General features: G+C 42.6%; 1 long non-coding RNA gene across 1 annotated transcript; it reads left to right on the forward strand.

Annotated features, from left to right (window-relative positions):
* Nucleotides 1–11,998: 11,998 nt before the first annotated feature.
* Nucleotides 11,999–14,798, forward strand: LOC121004555. Its single transcript, XR_005779752.1, has 3 exons — nucleotides 11,999–12,033; nucleotides 12,421–12,523; nucleotides 14,471–14,798. It is a non-coding gene; the product is annotated as an uncharacterized LOC121004555 (long non-coding RNA).
* Nucleotides 14,799–16,015: the final 1,217 nt, after the last annotated feature.

Consider the following 16,015-nt stretch of genomic DNA (forward strand, 5'->3'; position numbering starts at 1 on the left):
TATGAAAATTGTAGATTCACACTGAAGGCATCAAATGTTCCACGGCGTCTTCTGGAGAAATGCATTTCTCCTGAAGACGCTGTGGAACGGCGAAACATGTAGGGAAGCAGTAGATAGTTTTTAGTTCAAGATCTGGGAGATAGGGAACAGACTAGAGACGCACACAGCTAAATATACAGCTGAGATTTAATGCAAGCGAAGCTAGACAGAGAAGCAGAGGTTGGAGGGTTACCTGAGGAGTATCAGGCACCTCCGGAACAGGCTGTATAGTGGCGGAAGCGAATGTACCTGAAAGCACAAAACACAGAACCCCACTCCAGATCCTGAGGAATTTTAATAGTGTGTGTTCTCCTGATATGAACAGTACATTTTTAATTAAAACATAATAAAAGTATAAGTTTTACTAATCAGTCAGAGAGGAAGAAGGGCCACAGATGGTCCTAGAGACCCTTGAAGAATTTTGTATTTAAATAATAATGTGGTCACCTCCTGAGAGACCTATATGTATGTTGGTCGTATGATTTTGTAACAATTAATCACATCTTTGGCATGACAGGGGGTACTGATATCTCTGTGAGAAAACAAGGCCATTCATGTCATCATAGTCCATAAATCAACAGTGTGAGAAACATTCAGAGAGACGCCTAGAGGTCTGTCTCTAATTGCTACAAGTGTCAGAATTAATCCCTATTGCTTTGAATTAAAGCTTTTAAGGTCAAATGTATAGAATACGTTTTATTCAGACTTACATAAGTTAACCCTTTATACTATGATGCAAATAGCTTATACAGAAGTGCCACCTAGGTATCAGTAGGTGACAATACAACAGTAGCAAAAGTGCATTCTGGGTAAGGTTATGATGTCACATTTTTATCAATGGTCACGCCCATCCGACAATGATTGGAAAGTTCCAAACTAGGAAGGTGTGTCTAACTGATAAGTTTGTGATCATAAACCATACACAGAAGGAGAAAAAAGGAAGAGAGAGGAAAATTAGTGGAGCTCTCTAGAGGGGTCTATCAAGATGAAAGCCATGGTGAGATGTGCTATGATGGACCACCCAGCTTTCCTAGGAGCAGAAGTGAGATTCCTACTAGGACTTGGTAAGAGACACAGAAAATAATATTTCATTTTATTAAGACTAATTTGATAGTGTGGGTGAATTATACTATCTAGATTGGCGAATAAATAATTAAATTAATTGATCATCTCCATATTGAGATGTAGTCTTAGGATATTGTGAGGCTTCATTCTACCTGCAGAAGAATCTAGACTCATAATCTAGCAAAGCATTAAAATATTGCTTTTATTTATATATATATATATATATATATATATATATATATATTGATAGAACATTCTTCGCCAAGCTAAGTGATGGATTCCCACAGGAAGGACTTATTTCAAGTCCTTCCCATTTAAGATATGGTCTAGCAAGATCCTAGATCCCTGTTATTTGTCTTAATATTCTTACCAAAGTTATATATGTGAAAATAGTTCAGGATGGGGCGGAAGGATACAGTTGTCTATTCTAAGTTATATCCTTGAATGGATTTGCCCATCTTGAAGTCATGTGATGTGTAGTTGGTTGGGGGGGGGGGGGCAGAATGTATTTAGCATTCTATATTGATGTCTAGGATTAGACATGCCCATCTTGATAGCATGAGGTTTTCTCTGAACAGAAGTGATGTATATAACTTATGTTCATATTTTGATATCCTAACCTAATAATAGCTTGGTTATAATGTGACAAGTTATTTCCACTCACATGTATTGTTAAGCTTGTAATGCTTTATATTAACGCTATATATATTCATTTGCATGTATTATTGTGTTTATTTACTTATATATGTTTATAACCTTGTAACCAATAAATCTGCATATTATTGTATAATGCAGAACTACATTTTATCATTAACGTCATCTCACGTCAAAAATAACTTATTTATCTGAGGAAATAGTCGGACTCAGATGTGAATTGTATCAATTAGGTTGTCTACAACTAACCAGGTCATGATTTTAAGAATTTATGACAAATTTTATAAATTTTTTTTTTTTATGGTTAATTATTTTTATCACCATAATTAATAATTCTTAATTGAATTATTACCCCCCGACAACCGGGCCCCGCTCACTGTAGTATTAATAGGTAACGTGTAGGCATGGACGCTGTTTTAAACTATAGTAATCCTTTGCAGCATAGAGAAATCCATGTAGTACGGTACTCACTTAAAACTCCTGTGGGCAGGCCGGGCGGGCGGCGGCAGCGTAACGTCATTCTCTTCGTCACGCGCCTGCTCCGCCTGCTTCATTCAAAAGTAGCACGCTGCTAACTGCAATTTTTTTTTTCTGAGATAGGGAAACAGCATAGCTTGCTGTGCTACACTGTTTCCGTAGCTCTCATGCACAGTATTAGAACTACTGAAACCGCGACTGCCAGACTGCTCTGCTGTTTTCCTGTTGGGAGGTGGTTGAGACACTTAGTAAAGGCAAGATGAGACCAGCCCTTTAAGGAAGGGTCAGCAAAAGTTTTTTTTATATAAATGATGACAATGGAAGCCTGACAAAAGAGAGTTTGTAAGGGAAATATAAGATTTGGGAAAAGGACACGTAGCAAGAAATCCATCACGCCCTGCACTCCAAAATTGCAAACTGGAGCTTTAGTGGACTTTCTGAGGCCACTTGTGGAAAATATTTGCAACTTTTTTCATTTTTAGGCCCTCTTCACACGGGCATCGCGGGTGAGGGCCGGATGCCATGCAGGTGCGTTCAGGTAAAATTGTGTGAGTAGCACGCAATTTCAGTCAGTTTTGACTGCGATTGCGTTCCATTGTTCAGTTTTTTCCACGCGAGTGCAATGCGTTTTGCACGCGCGTGATAAAAAACTAAATGTGGTACCCAGACCCGAACCCGGACTTCTTCAATGAAGTTCGGGTAAGGTGTTCTGTAGATTTTATTATTTTCCATTATAACATGGTTATAATGGAAAATGATGATTACACTTACCGGTAATCGGATTTTCCTGACTCCACGACCGCACCTTAGAGAGATGGATCCGCCTCCCAGGACAGGAAACCTGCAGCATAATAAAGGTGGAGCCACTCTCCCACCTCAGTGAGTTTTCAGAGCATGAGAGGGACTCCCCTTTACATTAGTTTAATTTTACAAATATATATATATAAAATTATTTATTTTTTGCAACACCCGTGAACACACAGAACAAACACCATAGGGAGGGAATAAGGAATGATGCTGTCGTGGGGTCAGGAAAACCCGATTACCGATAAGTGTAATCATCATTTTTCCCCTCCCCTATGACAGCACCTTAGAGAGAGATTACAGAGATAAATCAAGGGTGGGAAACAGCTCCCAAAACCTTAGTACCAAATAATAAGTCAGAGATGGAATCAAGTTGAAGCCTGTAGTGCTTATAAAAAGTAGAGGGAGAAGACCAGGTAGCAGCCCGACAAATTTGGTCAATAGATACACTGGCCCTCTCCGCCCAAGAAGTTGACACCGCTCTAGTGGAATGGGCTCTCAAAGAGACAGGTGGAGGAACTCCGGATACAGAATATGCCATAGAGATGACTTCTCTGATCCATCAAGCAATAGAAGCCTTAGAAGCCGTTTTACCTTTCTTAGCCCCACCAAAAAGAACAAATAGGGCTGAAGATTTTCTCCAGACTTTAGTGACCTCTAAGTACTGTAAGATACACCTTCTGACATCGAGAGAATGCAATTCTTATTCTTTGTCCTCCTTGGGATCTGAAAAAGCTGGGAGAACTATCTCCTGCGATCTATTTGCTCTAGATGGAATCTTCGGCAGAAAACCTGGGTCTGGTCTTAACACTACTCTGTCTTCCCTGATTAACATGATGGAGATAGCCTGGATCTCACTAATCCTCCTGGCCGAAGTCAAGGCTACCAGCAATACTAGTTTTAGGGTAAGTTGTTTTACTGAACAGGACTCTAAAGGCTCGAAGGGATGTTTTGTTAAGGCATTTAAGACTAAATTCAGATTCCATGGCGGGAACCTGGGGCCTTTCACTGGTACCATCCTGTCAACTCCCTTAAAAAATCTTACCACCCACGGATCCATTGCTAAATTTCTCCTACCTGATACCGAAAGTGCAGAAACTTGAACCTTCAAGTTTCTTTTTGCCAATCCCAAGGATAAACCTTTGCTTTTTGCCAATCCCAAGGATAAACCTTTTTGGAGGAATTCAAGCACCTGGGACACCAAGAATTCCAAGGGCCATGAAACTCTCTCTATACCTAGGCAGGACAAGAATTTTCGCCACACTCTAGCATAAATGACATTAGTTACGTCCTTCCTGCTCTTCATTAGAGTAGAGACTAACTCTTTTGAGAAACCCTGTCTGGCTAGAAATGACCTTTCAAATTCCACGCCGAAAGATGTAGAGACCCCACTCTTGGGTGGAACACTGGACCCTGTGATAATAGGTCTGGGATCTCTGGCAGAATCCAGGGGTCCGAGATTGACATGGCTCTCAGTAGCGAAAACCATGCCCTTCTCGGCCAAAAAGGTGCTATCAGGATTACTCTTGCCCTTTCGTAGCTGATCTTTTTCAGAACCAACGGTATTAGATGTAAGGGAAGGGAATGCATATCCCAGAGGAAAATTCCATCTCTGGAGAAAGGCATCCACTCCAGATGGGCACTCTTTTGGACTGAGGGAAAAAAAGCTCCTGACCTTCCTCTTCTCCCTTGTAGCAAACATGTCTACAGATGGACGACCCCACAGATCTACTACCTGCGCAAAAACAGCCGGATTTAGTGTCCACTCTCCCTGCCGCAACCTGTGCCGGCTCGAAAAATCTGCTTGGATATTCTCTACTCCTCTTATGTGGAAAGCAGAAAGATTAACTACCTTCACTTCTATCTCCCTGAATATCCATTCTGTCTCTCTTAGCAACATCTGACCTGGTTCCCCCTTGGCGATTCAGGTACGAAACCACTGTCTGATTGTCGGACATTATCCTGATATGCTCATTCTGGATTTTCTGCAAAATTGCCCTTAGTGCTAGAAGAACAGCTCGTAATTCTTTTCGGTTGGAAGAGAAAAACCTCTGACCCTGGGACCACTCTTTCTGAAACAACTGGTCCTTGACATGAGCCCCCCAACCCCAGGGACTGGCGTCCGTTGTCACTACAACTGGGTCCGGGTAGGACCAGGGCACCCCCCTGGAATAGGTTTTCTTGAAACTATCCACCAATTTAGGGATATCAAGGTTTGGTTTGACACGGTTAAGATTGACTCCAAGGATGTTCCTCTCTGCCTCATTGTGGTCAAAATATCTTTTTGTAGCTGGCGAGAATGCCACTGGGCCCACTGTACTGCCGAAATGCAAGACGTTAGGACTCCTAGTAGTCACATGGCTTTTCTTATGGTTAAGGGTTCTCCTGTCCTCTCTGCACTACCTGCTGAATACGGACTATCTTCTCCTCCGTGAGAAAGGTCCTTTCTTGTACGGAGTCCAGAAGTAGGCCTAAAAACACCTTATTTGTAGATGTCTGCATTCTGGATTTCTGCATGTTCAACATCCACCCCAGACTTTTCAGAATCCTCACCACCTGCTCTACCCCTCTTATGCATGCTTCTTGTGATTGAGCTACCACCAGGAAATCGTCCAAGTAAGGTAGGAACCATCTCCGCCGCCACCTTGGTAAATATTTGCGGTGCCATAGAGAGGCCGAACGGTAATGCTTGAAACTGAAAGTGAAGGATCTGGAGCTCTGTCCTTATTGCTATCCTGAGAAATTTTTGATGGTCTGGGTGGATGGGAATATGGTGATAAGCATCTTTCAGATCCAGAACCGCCATATGACAGCCGGAAACAAAAGATGAATCGCCGATCTGATTGTCTCCATTTTGAATTTCCTGACCCTTAAAAATTTGTTCAGATGTTTCAAATGTATGAATGCCTGAAATGTACCATCCAGTTTCTTTACCAGGAACAGTGTTGAATAGAAACTCCTTGACCTTTCTAGTACCGGAACTGGAACCAGCACACTTTTGCTTTTTAACTTGTTTATTTCTTCCATCAATGCCTGTGAGGATTTTGTAATCATAAAACTTTCTGGCGGACTTCTTTTGAATTCTAGCCTTATTACGTTTCGTAAGAGATCCACCAGCCATGTTCCTGCAATTTTTTCCCAAGCAGGTAGGAAGAATTTTAATTGTCCTCCTACTGGGAACATGGCGTCATTGTTTGGATTGCTTATCCGAATGAGCGGAGGCTGATCCGAACAAGAAGCCTTTATTCCCCGAAGGCTTGGTTTTCGTTCCCTGTTCTCTTTCTCCAGCCTGTCTTTTACCCTGAAATCTGGTCGATGTCTGAAAGGGCCACTTATAGGTCTTAAATTAGGACTCCTGTGGAAACTTTTTCTTCCTATCCGCCGCTTTCTCAATCAGAGCGTCCAGCTCTGGCCCAAACAAAAACTGACCTTCACAAGGAATACCACATAATCTCAATTTGGAGGACATATCTCCACCCCTCCAATTTTTCAGCCATAGCGCACGGCGTGCAGAATTAGAGAGGTAGGCCGCTCTGGCCTCCAGTCTTACAGTGTCCATAGAAGCATCCGCAATGAAATCTACTGCTTTTTGGAAGGTAGGAATGGAGGCCAACAATTGTTCCCTTGGACATTTGTCCCTGATCTGACTTTCTAGCCTATCCAACCAAACTGACATAGATCTAGCCGTTATAGTGGCGGCTATGCTAGGTCTAAAAGAAGCAGCCGAAGCCTCCTATGTACTTTTAAGGGACGAGTCAATCCTCTTGTCCAAAGGATCTTTTAGGTACCCCATATCTTCAAAGGGCAACGATGATTTTTTGGAGATTTTAGAAATCGCCACATCAAGTTTTGGGGCTTTATCCCAAGAAGTTGACGTTTCTTCCTCAAATGGATATCTTCTCTTAAAGGTCTTAGATATAAAGGGCTTTTTGTCGGGACTTTTATGTAATGGGAAACATCTGCGTTTTTTCTCCCTCAGACTTTCAAAGATCGAGTCTGCCACCAACTTATCTTCCTTGATATCTTCTAACTCTAGCGTGGATCTAATTACTTTAAGCAATTTATCCGAATCCTCCGCCGGGAACAAAAAATTTTCTCCTCTTTCTTCCCCTGAAGAGGGGGAATTGTCCGAATCCTCGTCTCCAAAGGGAGTCTCGCTGTTTTCTAATGAGTCAATTTCCGACTCCACCTGCTCTATTGATTTCTTATGTTTCTTACAGGCTTTTAAGGAGACTTTTACTTCTGATCTGATAAGAGACTTCAAGTCTTTCAAGAAACTTGGTGTCTCTTCCGCCACCGTCTTCTCGATACATTGTTGACAAAGCCTCTTTGTATATGAAGATGACAGCTTACATTTACATATAGCACACTCTTTATTTTTTTCTCTTGGCCACCACCTTCTTAGGCGCCATCTATAGAGAAAAATTATATCCATATCTAAGGAAACAACCTTAACCCTTTAAGGAACAATCCATTAGATCTCACAATACCGGTGGCTGAATCTCAATATCTGTATTCTCAGACCTCTTTTCCTCTTCCATACCTGCAGCTACACCTGCATACAATTCAATATTACACCAATTATCATTTGCCACCACAGCATACCTCTCACCTGAGAGCTTGCCTCCATCTTTGCAGACCCACCATGCACCGGATGTCCCTTGGAGCAAACAGATACGCCAGACAAATCCCCAGAGCCTCTCCATCTGGGATCCGCCTGGACGCCGAATAACATGCCGCCGGAATCCTAAAGCCGCGCTGAATGCCGAACTTTCGGTCAGCGCTCGGCCGTGGAACGCAAGGACATCCTGCTGACGTCATCACTCCGCATTACCTCCGACCCGGCCTGCTGGCATTCCGGTGTTTCTGCGATATGTTGGGCCTTCTGGTCACGCTTGCTCCCTGGTGTGGTCACACTCGCCTAACGGACCCACAACCGCCTGCCCCCTTGGAGAAACAGACTGCCTCCTGGACTACCGCTGATCTCCTGGCCCCTCCAGCCCAAGCCTACTGGCGATGGACCTCTGGCAGGTAACTTTATCCTGTAGCTACCAGGGCTTCCTTGTCATGGGCACCTGGAATACAAAACTGCAGACCTCCCGCTCCAGGACAGGAAACCTCACTGAGGTGGGAGAGTGGCTCCACCTTTTTTATGCTGCAGGTTTCCTGTCCTGGGAGGCGGATCCATTTCTCTAAGGTGCTGTCGTGGGGAGGGGGAAAAGAATGGCATTCTTTAATACAGAATGATAAGTATAATGTCAATTGAGGGTTAAAAAATAATAAAAACATAACTCACCTCATCCACTTGATCGCGCAGCCAGAATCCTCTTCTTTGTTCTTCTTGAAGGACCTGCAAAAGGACCTTCGCTGACCTTCTATCTTCATTCAGCAGGACCTGCGCTGACGTCACCGCGCTCACCACATGGTGAGCACGATGACGTCAGCGAAGGTCCTTTTGCAGGTCCTTCAAGAAGAACAAAGAAGAGGATCCCGGCTGCGCGATCAAGTGGATGCGATGCAATTTTCACTCAGCCCCATTCAATTCTATGGGGCCTGCGTTGCGTGAAAAACATGCTGCTATTTTAGCGCAACACACAAGTGATGCGTGAAAAACATCGCTCATGTGCACAGCCCCATTGAAATGAGTGGGTCAGGATTCAGTGCGGGTGCAATGCGTTTACCTCACGCATTGCACCCGCGCGGAATACTCGCCCCTGTGAAAGGGGCCTTACACCACTCACTCCAGTTTTGAAAAGTAGGTGGGGAAGTGGGCGTGGTTAGCTATGTTAATAGGTTTCACTCCAGTTTCGGCACTGAGATGCAAAAAAGTCCCAAAGTCACTCCAGAGCAGGTGGTGTAGAATACTGCAGTAACATTCCTAGAAAGAAGTGTTTGGATTAAGGATGCCCCAGCATTAACAAGCAATGTGCTCCACAGAGTACCGCAACGAAGACTCAAACAAAACTGACTTCAAGTATTCCCCTCCTGACAAATTCACCTATATTGTCTCAGCATTTGTTGTGACTCACTAGTACCAGTACCCTAAATGTTACTGTAGAGTTCTCCTTTATAATAAAGTAAATTCATGAGCAAAGCAGAATTCTGCTACATACACCTCACACAGAGACAGCTCTGCTACATACACATCACACAGAGACAGCTCCGCTACATACACATCACACAGAGACAGCTCCGCTACATACACATCACACAGAGACAGCTCCGCTACATACACATCATACAGAGACAGCTCTGCTACATACACATCACACAGAGACAGCTCCGCTACATACACATCACACAGAGACAGCTCCGCTACATACACATCACACAGAGACAGCTCTGCTACATACACGTCACACAGAGACAGCTCTGCTACATACACATCACACAGAGACAGCTCCGCTACATACACATCACACAGAGACAGCTCTGCTACATACACATCACACAGAGACAGCTCCGCTACATACACATCACACAGACACAGCTCCGCTACATACACATCACACAGAGACAGCTCTGCTACATACACATCACACAGACAGCTCCGCTACATACACATCACACAGAGACAGCTCTGCTACATACACATCACACAGAGACAGCTCAGCTACATACACATCACACAGAGACAGCTCAGCTACATACACATCACACAGAGACAGCTCCGCTACATACACATCACACAGAGAGCTCTGCTACATACACATCACACAGAGACAGCTCCGCTACATACACATCACACAGAGACAGCTCCGCTACATACACATCACACAGAGACAGCTCCTCTACATACACATCACACAGAGTCAGCTCTGCTACATACACATCACACAGAGACAGCTCTGCTACATACACATCACACAGAGACAGCTCCGCTACATACACATCACACAGAGACAGCTCCGCTACATACACATCACACAGAGACAGCTCCGCTACATACATGTTACAGCGGCAACTCTGCTTACACTAATGAGCTAGTAACAGCAGCACTTGGTCATGTGACCCCTGACTCCTCCCACACATGGTCACGAAATCATCACAGGTCCTTTACCTCCTCTACCAGCACAGCCTGGAGCCTGACTCCTCCCACACATGATCACATGGCCATGACATCATGAAAGGTCCTTTAGCCCACTAGTCTCCCCCATCCATGTAGAGTCCAGCGGTGCAGGAGGAGGTATGTGTACAGTCACCGCCATCGTCTGTCAGGTAAGGATTGTATAACATGTCCCTGGAGACTCCTCGGTCAGTGAGGACAGAATCCACCTTCTAAGGACGGAAACACTTTCTCTGTATTGATGATGTGTCCTCAGGATAGGCTTTCAATAGGGATGAGCGAACTTCTGTTTCATGTCCGCGTACAAGGTTCGGGTTATCTAAGAATTCCGTTATGGATTCCGCTACCATGGATGATAACTTATGGTCCGTGGTAGCGGAATTCTTAGACAACCAGAACCTTGTACGCGGACATGAAAACACAAGTTCGCTCGACACTTGCCATCACTATCTGACTGTGGCGGTCCGACTCCCGCCGATCAGCTGTATGAAGAGAATGGCGCACTCTCCTGCGAGCGCCGTGTTCTCGTTGACATCGCAGCGGTGAGCAGTGCGATTGACTTCAATGTACCTGTAGTTTCTACCACAAAAGAGCGTAGGGAACTTGCTGAGCCGGGAGTAGAAGCCTTCTCAGGACCAAACCAATTTGGACAGTTCCGTTCTTGTTTCCTCCTCGTCTTCCATAAGTCTTTTATTTTTTCGGACGTCATAGCCGTACGTGTTTTTTTTTTTTTTTTAGGAGTGAGTTATATTTGTTTTAATGGCAGCATTTAATTTTCCATCTAAAGTCTTGCGATAATGTGAAAAAAATAAAATAAATTATGGTGGAAGAAAAAAACAATAGTTTTTTGGGTTTTCTTTTATGGTGTGCAGTAGTAATGACACGATGACCTTATTACGCGGTCAGTACAATTACTGGATGTTCCATGTTTATAGAGGTTTTATTAATGTTTTATTAGGTTTCAAAAAATGAACAACTGAATAACCTTGTCTTCGTATTTTGTGTTTCCTCTTATTATCTCCAGTAATTGGATTTTACATGGGATTTTGTAGGATTTTACATGGTCTCATCTTCTCTCCATTCAGGTTCCTACAATATAGGATCCGCTCAGTGGATATCTTCTATATAAGATCCTTCTCCTGATTGACCCCTCAAGGATGGACAGGGACCGAGACAAGATGGAGGAGAGTATAATAAATCTCACCCTAGAGATCATCTTCCAGCTTACTGGAGAGGTGAGAGATTCTGATGATGTCACATTACATCATCTTCTCTATGTTACTAACAGATGGACATGACTGGAGAGGTGAGGGACTCTGGAGATGTGTGTAGTGATATTTATTACTGTGTCTCTCCATAACCAGGACTACACAGTAGTGAAGAAGACCTCTAGTGAGCGCTGTCAGGACCCTGTGTCTAAAGGATGGGGAAGAACCCTGAGCCCAATCACGGGGCCTCCACCTCACCCCCTGATACAAGAGGAAATCAATAGAGAGAAGATCCTAGAGCTCACCAACAAGATGATTGAGCTGCTGACTGGAGAGGTGACACTGCTGGGAATGCTGGGACATTACACAGGAACGCTATGAAGGGATCTGGGTGATGACTGTATGATTGTGTTGTCAGGTTCCTATAAGGTGTCAGGATGTCACCGTCTATTTCTCCATGGAGGAGTGGGAGTATTTAGAAGGACACAAAGATCAGTACAAGGACATCATGATGGAGGATCACCGGCCTCTCACATCTCCAGGTAATAGACATGACTAAATACACACGTCCTCTCATTATCTGTATGTAAGGAATGAATTCAGTCACTGGATGTGTTTCCTACAGTTAAGGAAGAGAGAAGAACACCAGAGAGATGTCCCAGTCCTCTTCTTCGACAGGATGGTTCAGAAGAACATCACAATGTCCCACAGGAGGATCAGGTAGATGGAGATAAGGTCTAATGAAATGTCACCTATGAACTGTAGAAGGCTGTGAAGATCTTGTGTTCAGTCTTGTTTTATCCACCAGTATTATATGTTTTATCCTTGTATAATGAGAAAGGTGGAGATGGCAGGATTACAGCTGACCATAGACATTACATGTTGTCTGGATCTTCTCACAATTTTCTGGTTATGGAGACTGATGGTTGGAATAAGGAACCAACAGATTGGATTTATACAGGAAACCTGTAGATATTTGGGTCAGAGAACTCCTGCTGTCCTGTCATTTTTGGTTGTCATTCTAATTGCTGATCTTTTCTGGTCATATAAAACCTTCCACACGACTTCTCCAACCATCTGATGACTTCTACACTATTTCTTTCACAGCTTGTGAAACCAGGTGAAGATCTGAACATTATATATGTTACAGAGACATATGTGGGGGGTGACGAGCAGAGTTCAGAGGACATTCCTAAAGATAACTGTCCAGGTGAGTAGTGACCACTAAATCAAGCAATGAAAACTTACATTTGATGTATTTTTTTAAAAATTTGCTGAGATAAACCAGCAATGGCGCCTCCTTGTGCTTCTTGTATAAGGATATATGCAGTGGCTGGGTTTGAGGTGGCCCCAACACAACGCTGGGTCCCCCGGACACTGTTCAGGTGTCACCACGTGTTGCTGCTCTCCGGAAGGGATGATAAGGCGTGGTGCACCCCAATGGGAAATAAGCCCAGAGAGTCAGGGTCGGCTTGCTTTTTTAGTAGAGAAACTCAAGTGCAAAACAATACAGGCAAGACACTGAGCTGTCTTCTCCAGTCTCCTTACGACAGGAGAAGATTTGATGCTGAGGAAAGGCATGAGCTAGCTGTCCCTCTCGCACTCAGATGGCTGTTATCCTGATCAAAGGCTGGTGATCCAGGGTCTCTGACAGAGTATCTCTGTCTCAGCATCTTCTTCTGTTCACTCCATTAGTCTGGCAGAGTCTCTTCTAAGCGCTGATCCCTAACTGGGGAACTAGGGACTTTGATTGCTCCTCTTATATACAGTTTCTAGCTGTGACTAGATCCTTCTAATGGGAGGAGTGGAGTGGAGAAACTCAGCACAAACAAATACAAAGTTACAATATTCATATGTCATAGACTGACATTAGAACTTCAATGGAACTGAAGAAGCAGTTTTTCCAGACAAAAAAAAGTCTTCAGATATAATAACAGAGCTAAACCAGGCATCCAAAAGGTCATTCTGTCTGGTTTTGGTGGTAAACAAGTCTGGCTTATTCTCTCCAAAGCATGGTCTACTTTAACCCTTATGGTAAGCTGGTAAAATTACCAGCTACTCATTATTAGCTAGAAAGTCCCAAAAGTCTCTCAGTATTTATTAACCCTATACACAGTGCCATGCAAATGAACAGTATATATATCACAACATATGTACCCAGTATTAAACAGCATGTTAGTGCAAGTTAACCCTTCAAAGTGGAAAAAAAGGAGTTGATAACTTTTTATAGGGAAAACAGGAGGAAATGTCCACACATGTCCAGACTTTAAAGTACCCCTGCTTCAGGGCAGAACAACAGAAATAAATAAAACCGATATGAAAGAGCCCTAACCCTGTTCCAATATCTGGTGTGTTTAATGACTGAAGTAGACTAATAAATGAATGTTGTCACCATTTCATGAAGTCCTGTCCCTCACCGCACTGTGTTATTCATCCAAAGTCAATTCGCTCATCCCTAATCATGATCTACCGGTCCTTGCACTGAAGTGTACTGTTTAATTGTGATCTGTAATGCAAACCACTGTCTTAGTCAAGAATTGAATTTTACCATATTCCATGTAATTTGCATGAAAATCTAATATAGAAATGTTACAACATATCAACATAATTTTAATGTTTTATCAGTCTCATTAAGAGAATCAAAGTATTGTATGTATCATATCTTCATCAGGTATCACTATGCCTCATGAAGAGATCTAAGTTATTTCGAAAGCTTGCTATAGAACATCAGAGTTTTTTTTTTTTTTTTTTTTTTTTTTACATTTAATAGGTGCCATACCTGCAAGATTGTTATTTTGTTATTCTAATGATCTATCCTCTGGTGAACAGAGCTTAGCCCTGCCCAGACCATTGATACTAGTCGTGACGTCACTGGGCCTGTGGTAAACAGCGAGAAGGTGTCGGACCCCGGCTGATAAGCTGCTGATGATCCATCCAAAGGATAGATCATCAGTTTAAAAAAACTGCAGAACCCCTTTAATGAGCATGATAAAACATTTTTCTACTGGTTTACACAGTACCAGACCTTTATAGATATAATTAGGGATGAGCAAAGCAATTTCGGATCTAGGATCTGAAGCTCGCTTCGCTCATCCCTAGATATAATGTTAAGATCGTTTTTAAAAGATAAAACAATGTGTTGTTTTTTTTTGGGCAGATGACTATATCAGAAGCTTAAAGGCACTTCAGATACCTAAAGATCTCACTGCAAATGATCATGCTGTGATACAAGATACTGATGAAGAGAAGACTGTTCTCCCAGATATACCCTCAGCCTTGCAAAGGAATGATCAATCATCTGATCTTTTTCAATGCGCCCTACCTTTTGATTTATCACAGACTGTTAAGCAAACTAAAGAACCCAGAAAGAGTGAACACCCAAGAACTCCCACAGGGGAGAAGCCATTTTCATGTTCAGAATGTGGCAGAAGTTACATCTTTAAATCATATCTTGTTAGACATCAGAGAATTCACATGGAAGTGAAGCCATTTTCATGTTTAGAATGTGGGAAATGTTTTAAACAGAAAACTGGTCTTCTTGTACATCAGAAAATTCACACAGGGGAGAAGCCATATTCATGTTCAGAATGTGGGAAATGTTTTAGCGTTAAATCAAGTCTTGTTACACATGAGAGAATTCACACAGGGGAGAAGCCATTTTCGTGTTCAGAATGTGGGAAATCTTTTAGCGATAAATCAAGTCTTATTAGACATCAGCGAATTCACACAGGGGAGAAACCTTTTTCATGCTCAGATTGTGGAAAATGTTTTATCCAGAAATCAGATCTTATTAAACATCACAGATGTCACACAGGGAGAGAAGCCATTTTCATGTTCAGAACGTGACAAAGGTTTTGCTTTCAAACAGAGGAGAGGCAATTTCATCTTCATGGTGTGAATGCAATTGCAGGGTGCTGATGCACTGCCATGGCAGCTGGGAGCCTAACAAAGGCCCCTAGGGCTGCCATGACTATACGTCCATTAAACTGTGCCACAGACACGGCCTAATAGACAGCCTGTCACAGTTATAGTGATCTGGTATACGAGGTACTAGATACCAATGCATTATAAAAGCCACATCCCTTAATGGGCCATAGAAATTATTGATAAAATACAATAATTAATAAAGTTTATTTAATAAATTAATAAAAGTTTTTTCTATAAAATAATTGAGAAACAGTCGGATTATACTGACAGCGGAGACATCCGAACATAGGTGGTGCTCTACACTCATGAGACTTCTATAAATCCCACGGGAGAATAAAGAAATGCCCTTTATTTAATCTTCCCTAAAATACAGCTCAGACGGGAGGAATGTGAAAAAACAGACGACGGACGTTTTGCGTGTTACCACACTTTATGAATAGTCAAGACATTAAATAAAATTACAATAATTACAATTCAAGTCACAACCTTTAACTCCCTTGGATACCGGAGGTTTTTTTGTTTTTGCATTTTTATTCCCTATCTTCCTTGAGTCATAAACGTTTTTATTTTTCCATTCACATATCCATATGAGTGCTTATTCTTTGCTGAACAAGTTGTACTTTTTAATGCCACCATTTAATGAGGTATACAATGTAGTGGGGAAAAAAATTCCAAATGGGGTGGAATTGGGAAAAAAAAACGCAATTCCTCCACCGTTTTACGGGTTTTGTCCCTACGGCATTCCCTTTTTGGCGAAACTGGCCCATGCCCTTCA

Source organism: Bufo bufo, chromosome 6 (assembly GCF_905171765.1).
Source record: "Bufo bufo chromosome 6, aBufBuf1.1, whole genome shotgun sequence".
In the NCBI taxonomy this organism is placed as follows: Eukaryota; Metazoa; Chordata; class Amphibia; order Anura; family Bufonidae; genus Bufo; species Bufo bufo.